We start from the raw sequence: 18,395 nt of genomic DNA on the forward strand, positions 1-18,395 counted from the left end.
CGGTGGCTCAAAACCATCTGTAATGGGATCCAATACCCTCTTCTGGTGTTTCTGAAAACATCTACAGTGTACTCATATAAATAAAATAAATCTTAAAAAGGAAAGAAAGTTACTTTCGTGACACATAGACTCTTCAGTGTATTTGGAGAGCTATATAAGTGTATAAATAGGTTTTTTATAATTTATTACTCCTTATTAATTTTTTAAAGGTGAAATACATTGGGTCCTTCTTTTCCCCATTCAGAGTTAAACTCTTTCAAATGACCTTAAAACCTCATGTTCTTCCAGACTACCCTGTCCCCCATACTGCCAAGGTTCTTTTTGCAATGCTTTCTGACAAGAGTGCTTCATCTTGTCTCTCAGAGTTTTTGAAGTGTGAACAAACAATGACAATGACATCCAAAGAGCTGCCTTGGACACATGTGCTTATAGAAAACACACTAGGTTCAGAGATGCTTAAATGGGAATCAAATGTCTTTTAGAGTGAATGAAAATTCTACCAGGTTTAGCTTGGTAGTGCACACCTTTAGTCCCAGCACCAAGGAGACAGAGGTAGGTGGAACTCTGATTCAAGGCCAGCCTCATCTACAAAGTGAGTTTCAGGACAGCCAGAGCTACACAGAAAACCCTGTCTCTAAAACCAAACCAAACCAAACCAAACCAAACCACACCAACAAACAAACAAACAAAACCCCAAAATTCTACCAGGTTCTTTTCCAAACTTATTTGTTTTTTAGTGCTCTCTTCTTTCTTGTTGTGAAACATTCTTTTAAGTCCTACAAGTATGCTTTATCTGTGATCCTTGGGTTTTGGTTACTAAGAGAACTGCTGTCTCCCAGCACACTCCAGAGAACCTCCAGGATCTGCTCCCACAGTTGCCATCCAACTGCCAATTCTCTTCTTAGTTTTAGTTCCTCTGAGGCTTTTTCTTTCTAGCAAGTTCAACTGCACATCTAAAGGAGGACTTTAGATTTTAGCTGATGAGTTTAAGTGTTCTGTAGCAGTAAAGTGTTCTTCTTTGCTAGAGTACTAGATGTAAAGGTCCATCTCATTCCTCCTATGTGCTACAATGTTTCCATTTTCACAAATGAAACAAATGAAGGCTCATAAGGATTACATAGTTTTTCTAAATTTACAGCAATAAGAAGTGATAGAACCAAGATTCATTGGAAGCCAGTTGTCTCCCAAACTGATGCTCTCAACAGTGAACTTAAAACCCTGACTACTTTCAGCTCCCTAGTACTCCATCACTCTCCTGGATGCCTCCAGTTGGTTGTGTTATTACATTCTTATCTCCCACAGAAGATTTAAATTGACCTGTCCTTTACCAAAACATCATAGTGAAACTTAGATGAATTTCTGAATACTCTATTTATAAAACAAGAATTCATTTCTAGGTTTGGACACCACTGTAAAGGGGCATCTTCTCTACACCCCAAACAGGGTCTTCTATCACAGCCTATCTCTTAATGGTTATTGTGAAATCTAAGGTTCTGTAGAAAACAAACTGAATTCTTTTAGTTAGATTCTTAAGCTTAATAAATCTCCCATAAGAACAATATCAACTAACTGGACCACCCAGAGCTTCCAGGGACTAAACCACCAGTCAAAAGGTATACATGGAGGAAACCAGAACTCCAGATACATGTATAGCAGAGGATGGCCTTTCTGACATTAATGGGAGGGGAAGGAGACTTCACACCCTAGGGTAGGGAGGTACTAGAACAGTGAGGTGGGAGTCGGGTAGTGGGTGGGCGAGCAACCTCATAGAGGCAAAAGGGAGGGAGGAAAGGAGAGATTGGATGGGGAGGGCTATGGAGGGGTAACAGGGAAGGAGGATATCATTTGAAATTTAAACAAATAAAGTAATTAATAAAAATAAATAAATAAATCTCGCTATCATGTTTTTTCTTCCCTAATTCTGAACCCATTCAGTTCTTTTGTGCCTTCAGCCACTGTTCATAGACAAGAGGCAAAAGAGCTTTCTCGGTGCCTTTAAATAGCACAGCCCCTGTGGAATTACCCAGATCCTGTAGGTTCCCCAACACACACACACACACACACACACACACACACACACACACACACACACACACACACACACACCTGCTTTCTGATTTGGGCCATGAATTTTTTTTTCTTGGCTGTAACTCTCGGTGAGTTATCTCCCATTAACGATGCTGACATACAGGAGCCAGATAAAGTGCTATGTAAGTAATCACAGCCAGCTTGGCTTTGAGATACAAGTTATCTCTGGCTGCTATATTATGAGATCAGCCTCCTGTTGACATTCAGGATGACGTTTACCAGCTGCAGAGTTCTCGTCCCTCCCTAGTATGATGTTGTGATGAGTGCCAATGTTCTACCCGGAGCTTTCAGGAGTGTGATATCCATTGATGGCCTCTCTCGTCTTTTACTTAGCACATATATAAAGCATTTAGGAATATTGTTATACAACTGTAAGCTTTCAGACTGTGTCTTTTTTAGGACCCCTGAACAAATTCTCTTACTGGGTTTTGGAGTGAAAGTAAAGAGGAGGAGAAAAAGGAGGAGGAGGAGGGGGTAGGGAGGAAGAGGAAGAGGAAGAGAAGGGGAAGAGGAAGAGGAGGAGGAGGGAGAGGAGGAACAGGAAGAGTAGGAGGGCGCAGGTTCTCTTATGATGGGCTGAGTACATTCATAATACAGACACTGGCAAGAGAAACTCAGTTAAAATGTTAAAATATTTTTTTTTTACTATTTAATACCAAGTGAACAAACATAAGAATTTTTTCAGACTATTCCATAGTCTTCACAGTATTAAAAGCACATATTTGGGCCAGGCTGTGGTGGCACATGCCTTTAATCTCAGCACTCAGAAGGCAGAGGCAGATGGATTCTCCGTGAGTTCAAGGCCACCCTGGAGTTTTTCCTTAAAAAACAAAAAACAAAAACAACCAAATCTGGGAGCTGACATGATAGTGCGTGCCTATCATCTCAGCATTTGAGAAGCTGAGGCAGTAGACTGCCAGTTCCAGACCAACCTGGGCTACACAGAGAGACTTTATCTAAAAAAAAAAAAAAAAAAAAAAAAAAAAATCAACAGCTGGGCATGGTGGTACATGTTTGGAGTCCTAGTGCTTGCCTCAGGACAAAGGCAGAAAGATCAGAAGTTCAAGATCGTTCTTAGCTATAGATAAGGTTAAACAAAACAGCAAAACCTACTGAGAAACAGGGTTGTTGCTCAGTGGTGGAGGACTTACCCGGGGCTCAGGTTCTTGCCGCTGATACCACATAAACAATCAAACAGCAAAACGAAGAAATCCTTCTATACATACGTTTCCAGCGTCAACATGAGCATTACTTGGCGTCAGTATGTCCATGTATCCGTATATGGAGTATGGGGGTCAGTATGATACGTTCTGTTGAATGTATATTGTATGATTTTCTGTCATTGGTCTATCATATAATACACTGGCCTATTGTTGGTGTATTTTTTCGTATGCTATTGTAAAATGTTTGAGAGGAAGCAGTTAGATTGTATAAAAAAAATGCATGTGTAACCTTTATCCCGTAGACATGGACATCACACACACAGGCACGCACGCACGCACGCACGCACGCACGCACCTTCCTTATCTCTTCCCTAGACACTTCTACTACATTGTCAGCAGCCTGGGGGCCAATGAAGTAGACTTCTTTCTTTTTCACCCACTACAGCTGACCAGAGATGTCCGTATCATTCTCATCTGCTGGGACTTGAGACCTCTTTTGTAAAGGGTAGATACATTAACAGTTGTGTCTCCTCCCTCTAATCTCGTGCCTGAAATTGCTGGGTAGTTCCTATTGTTTTGATAGAGCTACAGCTTCCTAACCTTTATTTCTGGCTCTTTGACACAGGTCAGATACTTGCACTCTCACTGCCACACCTCTCCTGAGCTCTGAGTTGCAGAACCTTTTACCCAAGCTGTGGCACAAGCCTGACACCATTTACTCTTGCCCCAGCTCCGAGGAGCAGTGGATAAGAACTCCTTCTCTAGCCCCTGCCTCAGCTCCCATGCCTTCCCTTCCCAGTGTGCCTGTCTCTTATTTCCACCGTGGCTTAGCTTGAGCCTGATTACATGCCTTTCAATACAGGCCTTGTGACTGAGGTACAAATCCCTGAACAGATGGGGTGAGCTCTCCACATTTGGGAACCTGCCTCACCCTTTCCTGGTATTCTCCTGCCCTGCAATGCCCCCTCCCTGACAGGGCACTGGTTGATTGACACCTTGGCTAGAGTAGCTGTCGAGCCTCAGCATTTCTCCTATCTCTCTTAATTAATTTGATGTGTTTGGCATCGGCTCTGTTATTAGAGGGATATTTTCTCGGAGGCAGGAGAGAGTTGGAGGCCTTGCTCCTTTCCCTTCCCTTCCTAAATGGACTAGTATTTCAACCTGACAGCTCCCAGACACTTCTCTGGCTGTGGGGCTTTGGGTGTTTATTTCCCTGATGTTTTTATTCCAAAGTCTTTGCCAGGGTCACATTGTTGAAGCCTGCCAAATGACAGGAGCCCCTGACCCTACTACTGGGTCTGATACATTTCACAGGTAAAGCTGTTGTCAGGGAATTATAGAAGCCAAAGGCAGAAAAGAGTCCTCAAGAGGTCATCTTAGGCATGCCCCTGTCTCTAGCCTAGCACTCGTCCACATCTGCTTGAATAAATTAGAAAAAAATCTAGTATTCAAAATGTCACAAAAAAAGGGAATAGACGTGACACCCTTCAACCCCTTTTTACTACCAGCAACCTACATAGATCACCACACAGACCCAAAGCCTCTCTGGATAGCAAGCCTTTTCCACTCATTCAGCTTCCAGAAGTAGACTTTGGCAAAAGTAACATGCTGTATACCTTTTCCTTATTCTCTCTTTTATGTTTTAAGACTTATTTTTTTAATAATGTGTATGCATGTGCTGAACCGTGTGAGAACTGAATTTAGCTCCTCCTCAAGGGCAGCAAGTATTCTTCATGCTAAGCTATCTCTCTAGCTCCTACATACTTTAAAAAAAAAAAAAACAAATTCAAAGATTGCAAATTAACCCAGAGAAATTATGCCTTGTGGTCATACATGATGGAACGATTCACTCTTCCACACCGTGTACTTACTCTCTCCACAGATGAAAGCAGCTTCCGGATGTACTGAGGTGCTAATAGTGAACATGAAAATCCTTCCTAGTCTCTCACGGAAAACAAATTCCCAAGTCTGGATGAATCTTACCCATGGACTTAGTTTTCTGTTTGCACATATAACAAGTCATCTCTAGCTAATCCCCAGAGAGCTCTGGTGCCATTTAATAGACTATATCTTACGAGGAGATATAGCCCAGTCAGCAGAGGGCTTGCCTAAGATGCATGAAACCATGGATTCAAGTACCAGCTGCAGATAAATGTATGCCTATAATCCCAAAATGTAAGCCGGAGACAGGAAAGTCAGTTTAATATTGCTACATGGTGAGTCCAAGGCTAGTCTGGGCTGCATGAGATCAGGACTCAAGGGAAAAGAGAGGAGAGGGGAGGAGAAGGGAAGGAGAGAGAGAGAGAGAGAGAGAGAGAGAGAGCCCACCTGTGTAATACCAACCCACTAGCTGCAAGCCAGAAGCAAAAGATAACAGTTTTCCAGTTAACATATCCACACTTACTACTGCCACTTGTGTGAGTACTAGGATGAGTCCGGTGAAGGACTGACATTTTCTTTTATATCATCCACAGGTGTAAAACCCTAAAACCTTGTGTCCGTTGCAAAATGGGATGTATTATTAATGGTTCATTTCTCCACATAACACACTGTAACTGACAGGCCTTTTCCCATGTGGTGACCCCCAAGACCAGCATGGCTGTGCCACACTGGTTATAAAAAGATGTACAAGGGCCAGAGAGGTGGCTCAGTGAGTAAAAGCATTTGCAGAGGGTCTGGAGAGGAGCTGTCTGGAAGGTGGCTGCTTTGATTTCCATTAGAGAAATGGCAGAATGAGACATATTACCAGAGGAAGCTGCTCATTTCTAGTGTTGGCAAGCGTCAACACATTTGTTGAGATGAACTTCACTTATCTATAGAGATATTGGGTGAATCAATTCAGTATTTCCTCATCTCTTAGGGGGAAAATATTTTCATGTTGGCCACCTTTGCAAGAGACCAGCTGATGTGGTTCCCAGACAATCTAGTGAAATAAATGGTTAGTCTTAGACTTGGAAATACACAGACTTGAGGAAAACTGAACATATTTAAAACCCTGAATTGAGAAGATCTGTATTTCTGTCTATATGTCAAACAATTATCTTTTGAGATTTCCTTTGGTGTCTATAGTTTCCCTGGTCAATTTGGTTTCTATAAATCAAATTCCTAGAAAATTGTCTGGCTGGTTGCAAACACTTCCCTTCACTTGAGCTGCCATGGATTTAGTCAAGAATTCGAGAACACAACATTCAGACAAATGTAGAGAAGCCAGAATTTACCTTCTTCCCTCTGCAGGAATGAAACCAGAGCAATTCTTGACTAGAAAAGGGAGAAGTGTTCACTGTAAACCAAATTCAGAATCTCATCACTTCAAAGATGTTCTAACTACACAGACTTGACATTGTATACATGGTCTGATGTTGTTCCAAGGTTCATAGGACAAAACATCTCATATATATACACACATGCCTATGTGTATGTGTCTGTGTGAGGGGAGGGTATGTGCCCTTAGAGACCAGAGACATCCATTCTCTGGAACTGGATTTATAGACTATTGTAAGCCAGCTGATGTGGGTGCTAAGACTCAAATTTGGATTTTCTGCAAGAACAGAATATCTTAACCATTGGTCTACTCTACCAGCTTCTTATGCTGGCTGGAGTTTGAATGTAAAGGCCAAGAGGGGTTATCTAAAAGTCAGTGAGTATTTCTTAATTGTTTTGTTTTTGTTTTTGTTTTGTTTTCAAGACAGGGTGGCCCTCTGTGTGGCCCTGACTGTCCTGGAACTTGCTCTGTAGAGCAGGCTGGCCTTGAACTCAGAGATCCCCTGCCTCTGCCTCTCAAGTGTCAGGATTAACTACAACCAGGTAGCTATGTATGTATATGTGTATGTATGTATGTATGTATGTATGTATGTATGTATTATGCATGCATGTATGTATGTATGTATGTGTGTATGATTTATTTATTTTCTTGCTTACTTACTTATTTTAAGTTTTGAGACAAGGTCTCACTCTGATCCCTAATGTGACATTGAACTTCTGTGATCCTCCTGCCTCAGTCTCCCAAGTACTAGGATAGGCATGAGTTACCACACCTTCAGAATCATTAGCATTTACATAAAATGATAAAGACAATTATGTTCCTTTTATTCTTCTTTTTAAAAGGATGTGTTAGTGAAGGAAATGTTGGGATGTGATACACTTTGAAACGTTCATTGCTTCTAACACAGTAGAAGGTGACTTCTCCATAGAGAAAGACCTAATAAATATATGGTTCCAGGCACTGAGTACTGAGTAGCCCCTCTTTACATGTGATCCAGACATCCAGACTCTTCCCATCTTGTGTCCCCTAGGGCCTCTGGGTCTGCATCATGGCAGAAAAAGAACAGTGGAGACTCAGGAGGGAGATGTGTGTCATGACACATTCCTTAAACCCTTGGCCAGCAAACATACATTCTCTTGGCTAGGATTCAGTCATGTGGCCACAACAAACTCCAGAGAGTGCTGGGGACTATAATCAAGCAATGGGTCTACCCATTCAGAGTTGTGAGGGGTAGTTGCTATAGAGACCAGGATGGGAGATCTTCAGGAAGTACCATTGGGGAGCTCCTTACACAGAATACTTGTGAAAAGGAAGTGATTTCTCCCCAAAGGGACCTTTCTCTGGATGGGTTGTGCTGACAGAAGAAGGAAGGGCAAAACAAGACAAACAAACAAACACTTGTGAAAAGACCAGAAGCAATGGGAAAGCAATGTCATCTCTCCTAGCAAGATGATGTCTCTTGTCATTTGTCTCCTCAAACTTTACTCCAGCGGGATTTCTCACCTCTGTGTAATGAAGATGTCCCTGAAACTCAAAAAGTTTAGATGTGAAAACAGTCCTAAAAATCCTTTTGCTAATAAAGAACAAATGCAGTAAAATTTATCACTGTATCCAGAAGCCAATAAAGTCTATGAAAACAGAATTGCTTAGTCCTCAACCCTAAATATAGTAAGCATAATTCACATCAGATTAATTTTAAAAGTTCATTTAATTTTTTTTAAGTGTCTTATTCTGCTGGGATTCGAAGATACATCCAGCAGGGGTGAGGTCATCATGAGAAGAGATTGACTATTTACAGAAAAGAAAAAAGAAAAGGAAAAAAAGAAAAGAAAAAAGAAAAACCACCTACCTCAAGTCCCTGCTGTGGTAAGGACTAGCTACTTCACAGGACTGGTCACAGAAGGTAAAGCTTCAGCAACTCCACGGTTTATGTTACCTATATTCTCAGCCTCCAGCTCTCCATTAAAATAAAAGGCCACATCCGCTCCCCCACCCCAAGATATCCCATTCTGCAGCGAAACTCATTGCTTCCTTGCTATCTATGTGCAACAAACATTTTCCTGCTCCCTCAGTAGCACTCGAGTTTTGTTTTAAACAGCCTCTCCCGCACCATTTCTAGGGACTAGCTGGATCGCTGCGTGCTGGAAAAACAAAAAGTGGGGAGGGTCCGACAAATTTCAAGAAAAGCGCAGCCAAACCTTCTTAAGTGAATGAAAAGGATTTTGGTAAGAAATAATCCGTCGGTGTAGACCTTTGGGGGTTGAAATTAGTCCACACCTTCCCAGCGCTGTAATGCCGAAAGATCCTTAGAAAGTCCTTTGGTGCGAGCAGCTTTGAGGGTAACTACCCTGCAAAGTGCGGTTTCAAGAGGCTTCAGGAGTCAGTAACTCCTCAGTTCACTCCTGTGTCCTTCCCCCATCTCCCAAATAAGCGTGAAGGCAAGTCTGAGGGATCTGTGTTGTCCCTACAACCAGACATTAGCGGCTCAGCTCTTGGCTGCTGAGGCTACCCTGTCAATTCCTGCCCTGTGGCTCCATGAGGTCTGGAGAGGGGCAGTCCCTCTTAAAAAAAAAAAAAAACTACTTCGGGGGCACTGGGTCCTCCGGTCGCGCGTGAGAAGGAGACTCCAAAGCTGCCTCAAGCGGGGACGCTGCACCATCCTATATCCGGGAAGTGAGACAAGGAAGGTGCTGGGCTGATGCTCAGCCCCACAGGCGGCGGCGGCAGCAGCGGCTGTGGCGGCTGTGGCGGCTGCACCAACAAACTCAAGTTCCTCTAGGAATGCTGAAAAATAGGAGTTTACCTCCCAGCTCCCTATGTAATTTTTTTTCTTAAAAAAAAAAAAGACGCAGGAGCTATGAGGTCTGGAGGTTGAAGTGACTGATGCAGATTTCATTTGATTCAAATTGAAAAAATAAGGGTCGCCAGGTCCTTGGCTGCGAGCATGGGGATGTCTGTCTGAGCTCTGTGCAGACCGTCTGGGGCTCCCTCTAAGACAGACTAACTCTCCAGCTTGCCCAAAGCTTGAGGAAGCTCTCCAAGAGGCACTGGACGCCAGATTCCTATGCTGAGCCCGGTGCACCATAACGGTATCTTTCCAAGATTCCGGCAAAGCTGGTCCAATGCACACAGCTAGCGGAAGAGCTGCGGTTTCACCGGTTTTCAGCTGAAGAAGGCCCTCGAGTCTCTTGAGCAAGAATAGGAAACCGCTGCGGAGTTAAGAAGGCTATATTTAATATTCCTAAATTCTGAGCAGCCCCGGGGTGGGCATGTTAAACAATATGACTAATCCCTACACTGAGATGCAGAGCAGGAGTGTGAGCCCACTGCTATCCCAGAATGCACGTACATCTGGGAAAGCGCGTAAGAGCACCTATTTGGCCTTGAGAAGTCGGGGACTCTCCCCAGCAGCTTTTGACGTCGGGCTGAAGAAACAGTGGTGGTTCCTGGACATCCTAAGTGCTTGTAACCAAGGTAGATGTTGAAGTTACTGCATTGTACTGTCCATTCAAAAAGCGTGGTTCTAAGTCTTCACTCTACAGGGATGAGTCACAACCTCAAGGCTTTCCCTGGGGGATGGGGGTGGGCAGTTTTCCAGTATTTTTAGAAACATTCACCAAGCTTCTTCTCTCTTTTGATTATTTGAATAATTCACAATAGGCAAATTATAAATATTTGGAAAACAGTTATTGCTGGAAAGGAGGGACACACATGCACACACATACACATACAGAGAGAGAGAGAGAGAGAGAGAGAGAGAGAGAGAGAGAGAGAGAGAGAGAGAATATAACGGTGCACTTGGTCCTCTGCAATTTTTTTTTCTGGTACAAAACAAAAGAAAGCAAAACCAAACCAAACCAGAGTTTGCCTTCTTGGGGCATCAATTTCTAGACATACATTGCTTTTGTTGTGTTCAAAAGGTATAGGACTAATTCAAGTTATCAACACACAGACATGTGTACTATGTAAATATGTTATGTGTGTATGTATGTGTTTGCAAAACATTGTGCAACCAGTCCTTACCTACAGGCTCTGCATCAGTATATTCAACCAACCATGGCTCAGGGGCATGCATTTTAAAAATTGCACCTATACCAGACATATTTAGACACTTTTATTATTATTGCTAAACTGTACAATGCAACAACTATTTTCACAGCATTTATATTATATTAGACGCAGTTAGGTTACCATGAGTAGTCTAGAAATGATTTAAAGACTACATGAGGGTGTACTTGTACTTTTTTATATTATATGTATATATGCATATATGTGTGCATATGTGTGTCCCTTTTGAGACAGCATTTTAGTTAACCTTTCACAAAAAAACCTTCACATTTACATATATAAATACACCTCCACACATGTATACATGAAGAGAGAGTACAAAACATAAATATGTTTTTCTCCCTGTAACTACAAAAAAACATATTTCTTGGCTGGCAATAACATTTTCACTCTAGGTTTGTTTTTGCTTGATTCCCCCAGAATGATGAAAAATGGATAGAGTAGCTGTCTTCACATACTCTTAAGATGAATATACTCTTGTAAACATTGGATGTCACCTGATGTGGCAGATTCAGAACAGAGTCTGATCCGGGCACATGGAGCAGAATATCTGAGACACACTGTGAGGGTTTAGAGATAAAGAGTGAACCCTGGGGAGCCAGCACGAGAACCAAAAAGGAATTTCAGGGACCTAGCAAAGAGCCCAGCTCCTTAATAGAGCTGAGAGGGCTAGACTCAGAGAGGATGAAGGGAGCATTCATTTTGGAAGAGAAAGAGTCTGTTTGGCTTTCTTCCTCCCAAGAGGGATCATAGTTGAGAAACAGATTTAAGAGTAAGGCTGGGCTGTGAAAAGTAGTAAGTCCAATTTTCTAACAGATAGCGTTCAGGAGAAGAAAGGGCACCATCTTTTATAATCCAATATTAAGGCACAGAACATTCTGAAGAAAGAGTTGATGTAGGAAATTTGCAGACCTACAATGCAACAAGTTTAGAAGTATAATTGAAACAGATCCAACTGTGCATGGGTACTGTCACTGTTTATGACAACACCACTATGGCGGCATTTCGTATGTATAATTTGCAGCAAATGAACACAATACAGCTTCATAGAAGTTTATGCTAAGATTCTCACCATCTGAGTAATTTACTGTCCTCACTTCTCAGTATGCCAGATAAGATACGCCCAGTTTTTCTGAAGCCCATTCCAGTTTTCTCCCTTTGGCCCCTAGTTCCTTCCAACTTACAAACGCCCCCCTCTTTTGAGCCCCTCCACTTTTCTAAGAAATCTCTGTAGCTCTGTGATGATTATTTAACCACTCTCTATTTCATGACTAAGCACAGGAAAAGAAATGCCACAATTTGCCTTTTCTTCATTTATTTTAGGAGGTACCGGTCATCAGAAAAGGAGAAAGCCTACAAAAATGATGCCTGATCTTGATGTGTCCAACAGAAAATTTTGGGGGGGGGGGGATGGTGGCATAATAGTGGGAGAGGGGAGGGAGACAAAGAGCAAACATATTATCTATGAAAATGCCATGATAAACACCATTTTGTGCACTAGCTAAAACTGTAATTCTTTGTTAAGTTATATAGATGAGTACAGGGACTCCTGGAGATTTGGAGACCTAGCTCCCAGCACCTCCATTTCTGCTCACACAGCACCCTATGGATGCGCTGTGGTCAGGGAAATCAGCGTCCACCTACACTCCCACAAAACCCAAGGACTCTACACCCGCACAAATTAACATGCCCATCCTCACGCCCAACTATAGGTGCCCACAAATGTGAGTCAGTGAGGATTTCGCTGGGACTTGTACGGGTCTTGCTTGATTTGCTCGGGTTTGGTTAAAGAGTTGCGGGCACTCATTCCATTTATTGTCCTGGGTGAAAGTAACTCTCTCTAGGTTTAAGCTTGGTCAGCCTTGGCAAACCAAAATACTAAATAATTGTCACGTGTAAAATTAAAATCAAATAACATATTTAAATGAGTCTTGGGAGCGATCCAAAGGGCGGCGGTGGGGGGGATGGGGAAGGGCGGCGGGAAGCAGATCTATGCTTGAGCAAGTTCCTGGCGGGATCCCCACCTCCGAGACTCCTCTGATAGAGCCTGCTCATTTCCAGGCCAAGAAAGTGACCAAAACTTCCCAATATTCAAGCGAGCAAAAACTTTGACCCAAAGAACAGTGCCAACTCCGAATTCTGTCTTCAGGATCCAATGCCTCACTAAGTAAAACGCAAATTGAGGATGGTGCACTTGGGAAATAGCTCTAGGATCCACTCTACCCTGACACTTTTGTTCTCTCTTAAAAAACAAAATAATGCTAAAAGAAACCCCTGCACTCAGACATGACAGAATACTATTTCTGTGTAATAGTTAATTGTATTAGGGGGGAAAAAAAGAGATGAATTTTCAAAGATGACTGTGCCAAACACATATCTTAAATCCACAGAACCACCATACATCTCCCTCTACACCATGATCTTAAAACTTTAGCTTTTTTTAAAATTAAACATGGCTATGTTGCAAAAATCAAGGAAAATATCATGTTAAAAACAAAAAAAATGAGAGGCTCACCTAATTCTATGGATGAGTATCTGAGGGCACATGTCTTACGTTAATGTTTGTGTGACTTTCTCTTTGACAAAGCTAAGAGTGAATACTTACTTATCTAGCAATGGTGGGCCTACAGTAGATGAACCAGAAATAAACCTGTTGCTTTAATGGGAAAGCCATTAATAAGCCATGCAATGCAAGCAGGGCTATGGGTGTTTTACAACACAAGTAGAGATTATAGTAAAAGGAATTTTCTGAATTCTTACAGTAGGAGAGGAGTGGAACAAAGTCTTTCCTCGATATGTCTAAGAATTAGATTCTTTTTAGCCTTGGCTGTTGGCTCAGTTGAGAAAATGGTTGTTGCCTTTGGGGAGAACAGGGTCTTTCCCAAGCCCATACCTTATCAGTGTTCCATTTTGCACAGCTGGTGATGATGATCCACAAATGTTTCCATGCTACATATGTGTTGTACATGCGTACCTTCTCTAGCCCACATCCCTCCAAATGAATACCATCTAAAACCCTGAGCTCTACAGTCTGGCTCCCTAGATATTCTTAACACTGTCAAATCCCAGGATCTTGAGGTGGTTTCTCTGCTTTGAAAGATTATAGCTTCTCTGAAGTACACTTCTCTTGACTATGAAAGTGGGTGTCAGTAGTCTCTGGGGATAGCACCATTCTCCTTTCTAGGTCTTAAGATTCTGTTGTTAGCCCTGTTATAAGTACAGGGAAGGAACCAGAAGAAAAAACGTGTGCCTGTTAACTCCCCTTAAAGAAGGGAGTTTGCTTGACAAGAAGGTACTAAGGAAGAGATAGTTTAAGAGGCACTCCCCCTACAGAAATTAGGGTGCCCCCTTCAGTCACTAAAAGTCACCAAATTATATCTCACATTGTATCTTTCAATTCTTCACTCTCAGCAAGAATCCTGTCCCAAATATTCAGACACACGATCTCTTTCCTATCTTTTCATTTTGTGAACCCTAATCAAAGTTGGTCATTTTAGAAGGGGTCCTCCCACCCTTTAACTAAGCCTTGGGGTTTTTCTGTTTGTTTTGGGTTTTTTTTCTTCCTTCTGTTTTAGATATAAGAGGATGAGTCATTCTTCTAATGAAACATCTTTTAAAGATTAATTTCTTGCACTCTGCTCGGTGATATCCAGATTAGAATGTGATTTTTTTCTATAGCTGTTGAAGGTGTCTAATAGGGAGAGAGCTGGGCTGTGGCCCATTTGATTTAAACCCCTCTCTTCCTCACAATAAAATATACAGACTCTCAGCACTGTGCCATGTCTTTTAGGACCCCGCCAAACTCTAGTTCTCACATCATGGTAATAATGTTCATAGAGTCCATTGCCCTGGACTTAGCAGAAATACCTACCCATTAGCTATACCTTTTATAATTAACCAAAACAGGCTAAACAGTATACATTGATTTAGAAGAATGTTGTATTGGGACCTACAATTCCTCTAAGAAAAACATTACTGTCCATATTTCTTTTTCAAAGTTACTGGAACTATTTTCTATTTTCTACCTACCTTTCTTTCTTTCTTTCTTTCTTTCTTTCTTTCTTTCTTTCTTTCTTTCTTTCTTTCTTAAGTTGATGGTCTGTTCCCCTCTTAGGAGCCCCAAACCTAAACTTTAAAAGATGGAGGAAATGAACGAAAGTGATAAATACCTTTTCCAGGCATTCAGTTTGTTGGCTTTCTGACCAAAAGGGGCCTTTGTTAGATCTCTGCAAGGAAGCTAAATCCAGCCCCCAGCAAACACTCCTCCACCTTGTCCCCAACCCCCTCAGTTCTCTTGTCTAACTTGAAAATGAACTTGGACTTCCCTCTCAGACAGGCCCTAAAACCAGGAGAGATTTTATTTGTCTGTTTCTGAAGGGCTTCCTAAAAGGGGGAGGTGTTGAGGGAGGCAAGGGGGACAGAGGGGCCACGTCCTGAAGCATGGCGCAGAATGGGAGGAGACACTTGATTAATTTCTTAACTCCGCATTAATTCTTTGAACTTTTTTCCTGTTTTGGGGGCAAGTGCCTGACTAAGATGCTGTCTACTGCCAGAAGAAAAGGAAGTATACATGGTGATGATTAGGAAAGTGTGAGGAAAGGAAAGAAAAGAGTTAGGCATTTGGCAAACTGAGGAAGAAAGAGAGTTGCATCGAAGGAGGCTTCTTGGCAGTTCACCAAGCAAGGGGGTCACCTGGCTTTCTCTGATCCTGCTCAGTTCCACAGGTAAAGTCTGCAGTTGAAGACAGGGTGGATGGGAATTCAGAAGAAGAGTGGAGGTTGCCTACACCTGTACCACTGCATGGATCTCCACTGAATCAGAGAAGGTTTGGAGTGGCCTCAAGCCTCGGCCAGTGCCACAAGTTCTAGTTAGGTAACAGAGAGACATAGATCTCCCTGACATTTAAAAGGATCTTACATGAAAGCCAAGTTTGAGTTGAAGAATGTAAAATTCTTAAACAAAGAGCAAAGTGAAGCCTCAGCCACCCTGGTCCCATCTCCCCTCAAGCTGGGAGCCAAGGGAGGTTACAGGGATAAAATGGAAGATACCAGGAAGGCAGCTGCTGCCCGGGAGGTGAGTTCCCAGGCTGGAAGGAAAGGCCCACTGGCCATTCTCTGAAGCCAGGCTCTGAGTGTGGAGAGATAAGAGAAGAGCAGGTTCCTGAGAGATCCAGGGAATATACCTTCCAGAGAGAGGAAGAGAAGAAACAGGGAGTGCAGAGGAGCACCAAGTTTAGCTACTTTCCTTCCTTTTCCTATAATATTACCCTTTGCAGCCTACCAGGAATTTCTCCCCCAATGTATGGAGCTCCTGTTTCAAACACACATTCACAGGATGCCACATCCGTAGGCCTTTTCTGTTCCCCCAGCCACTCCAATAATCTTAAACATTCCTTTTTTGCCCTATGTTTGCTATCCTCCACAAATCTCTTCTGTCCTGCTGCCAGAACCTTGGACAGGAAAAACACCTCCAACACTCTATATGAGCCTTATAATGTCCCAGATCTGGGCCAGAATCCAGATCCCATGGTGGTGAGGCTCTTTGTTCTCCTACAGACTCAACCAACCCCCTCCTTTTTTTTTATTAAACTAGTTTTTCCCCCATAAAAGAGGTGGGAGTGGGAGAAACTCTATAGAGTTTCAAGCATACCCCTTACAATATTGAGGAACCAGAAAAAGTAGGCAAATTGGAAAACCACACTATGCCTAATTTCCAGAGGAAGAAATCTCAGCATTGAATGAAATGCAACTTGGTTTCTCTCATGCAAGCCCCTACTCTAGAATTCTTGCCACATCCAGCACACTTGCTCCCTCCTCCTACAAATGCTGTGAGTTTACGCCTCTGACTTTGTCTTTGATACAGCGGGTCAGAAATTTTACTCCCATACCAACCTAGCCTCAGAAAGACACAGACGACCTGAACTTCTGCTTCCCAGGTATTTTGGTGCTTTTGCAAGTAGACTGGGACAAGCTCGTGAATCGAGTGTGTACACAAACAAACAAGCATACAAATCCCGACATTTATTTGTAGATAGAGGATTTACACAAAGAGCTTGTGTCTTCATGGACACATTTAGCCTGTGTCCACAGAGAGGCGTGCAAACAGTGCAATACATATCCGCCCACATCCCTAAACCCACAGATGGGCTGCACGAGAGAGAACGCTCACACTGGGGGGGGGGGGGCGCGCGCGCACACACACACACACACACACACACACACACACACACTTCAAATGAAAAGGCACATTAAGTATATCCTTTATAAGCTGGGATAACTTAGCTGAAAAGTTGATTCACTGGAGGACGCAGAGGGCAGAATGTTTCACACAGTTCTCTTTTTGAAAAAGCATCCCGGAATTAGCTGGGTTTCCCGGTGAGGAAGAGGGCCCTTTCTCATTTTCCTTCAGTACATTTAAATGATTCCATCTTTTCTCCTACTTCACTTCTGGGTTGTTTGTTTGATTTTGTTTTTTTTTTTTTTCTCTAAACTTCATCCTGGGCTAATCCCCATCCTTGAAGTGGGGAGATTGAGGTATGGCAAAATGGTGTGGGGGTGAGCGTTCCAAAGGGAGATTGAAGAGCCGGGCTCATAGGGTGTCATTCGCCTCGAAATGAGATGTAATTACTATGTTTCCAGTGGTGCGTATTCTCCTGGAGTGTTTAATTTGATTTTACTTGTGTCCCAGCGAGATGCACATTTTTTTCCAGGGTGCTGGGAAAAGCGACCCCACGCTTAAAGTTAATTAACCAGCAAGGTTTTACTTTCCACGAGATCCTCACACAGGCTGTTCTATGCGTGCCTCCTTCCGTGATCCCTGTGGGCAGAAGAGAGCAGGCACAGAAGCTAAGGGAGTGTGTAACCCAGACTCTCCCCCATGGCCTCCCACTCACCCGCATTGCTTCAGGGGCCTACATCTTCAGCAGGTCCTTTGCAAGAGACTTTGTTTCCCACTATCTTCTTCCCGCTAAATTTTGGCAGAATACCGCCCCTAATAAATGGAATTGTAAAGTTGCCGGGTTAATTAAATCTATATCTCATTGCAATAGGAATAGTTAATGTCTTTATATAAACCTGGGAAAGGATATAGCATTAATTTTATTTATTGTGGGGCCTCCCTACACCTAGATCCATCCTTCTCAGAGTCCTGGCCTCTACTCTCAAGGGCTGGGGGGAAGTGCCTTTGAATATCAGACGGCTTTAGGCCTCACTAGGAAGGGAGCCACTGGAATGGCAAAGACTCTCAGGGCCCTTTGTTTCTCCTAGCAGTCCCACGGCTTGGCCTACGCCCCATTCTCAATGGGGGCACAGCACTTCACAGGAGGAGAACAATTTCTACAACCCACTGCTAAGAAAACCCAGAGCCCTCCTAGCCACCCAACCCACTCAGCCAGCCCTAGGCAAGGGGGCCAAGTTCACAGGACCCAGTCTAGCCTTGGCCAGACCTTGTTTGTTCTCCTTGGGTTTTTTTGTTTGTTTGTTTTGTTTTTTGTTTTTTTTACCTTGACCTTGGACTCCAGCAGCAGGATAGCCAGTCTCCCAGCCCAGAGGACTCTCAGATAGTCCCCTACTCCGCTTACTCTCCCTGATGAGCCGTTATTCCCCTCAAATATTGATAAGCTGGCCTGCCTGGGTTTCGAGCTTCTTTCTTTTGTTATTTTCTTCTTTGCCATCCCAGTAGGCAGCCTGCTTTCAGAACCCTTGAGGGGACACTTCTGGATGAAGAAGACCACGCTGATAAAAACTCCATTTCTTGTCCTGACCCACCAAGGCCTGGGGCTCTCATCGGCCAGAGACCACCTTCTTCCTTCAGGG

Source organism: Rattus norvegicus, chromosome 7, assembly GCF_021556685.1.
Source record: "Rattus norvegicus strain SHRSP/BbbUtx chromosome 7, alternate assembly SHRSP_T2T, whole genome shotgun sequence".
NCBI classification, from domain to species: domain Eukaryota; kingdom Metazoa; phylum Chordata; class Mammalia; order Rodentia; family Muridae; genus Rattus; species Rattus norvegicus.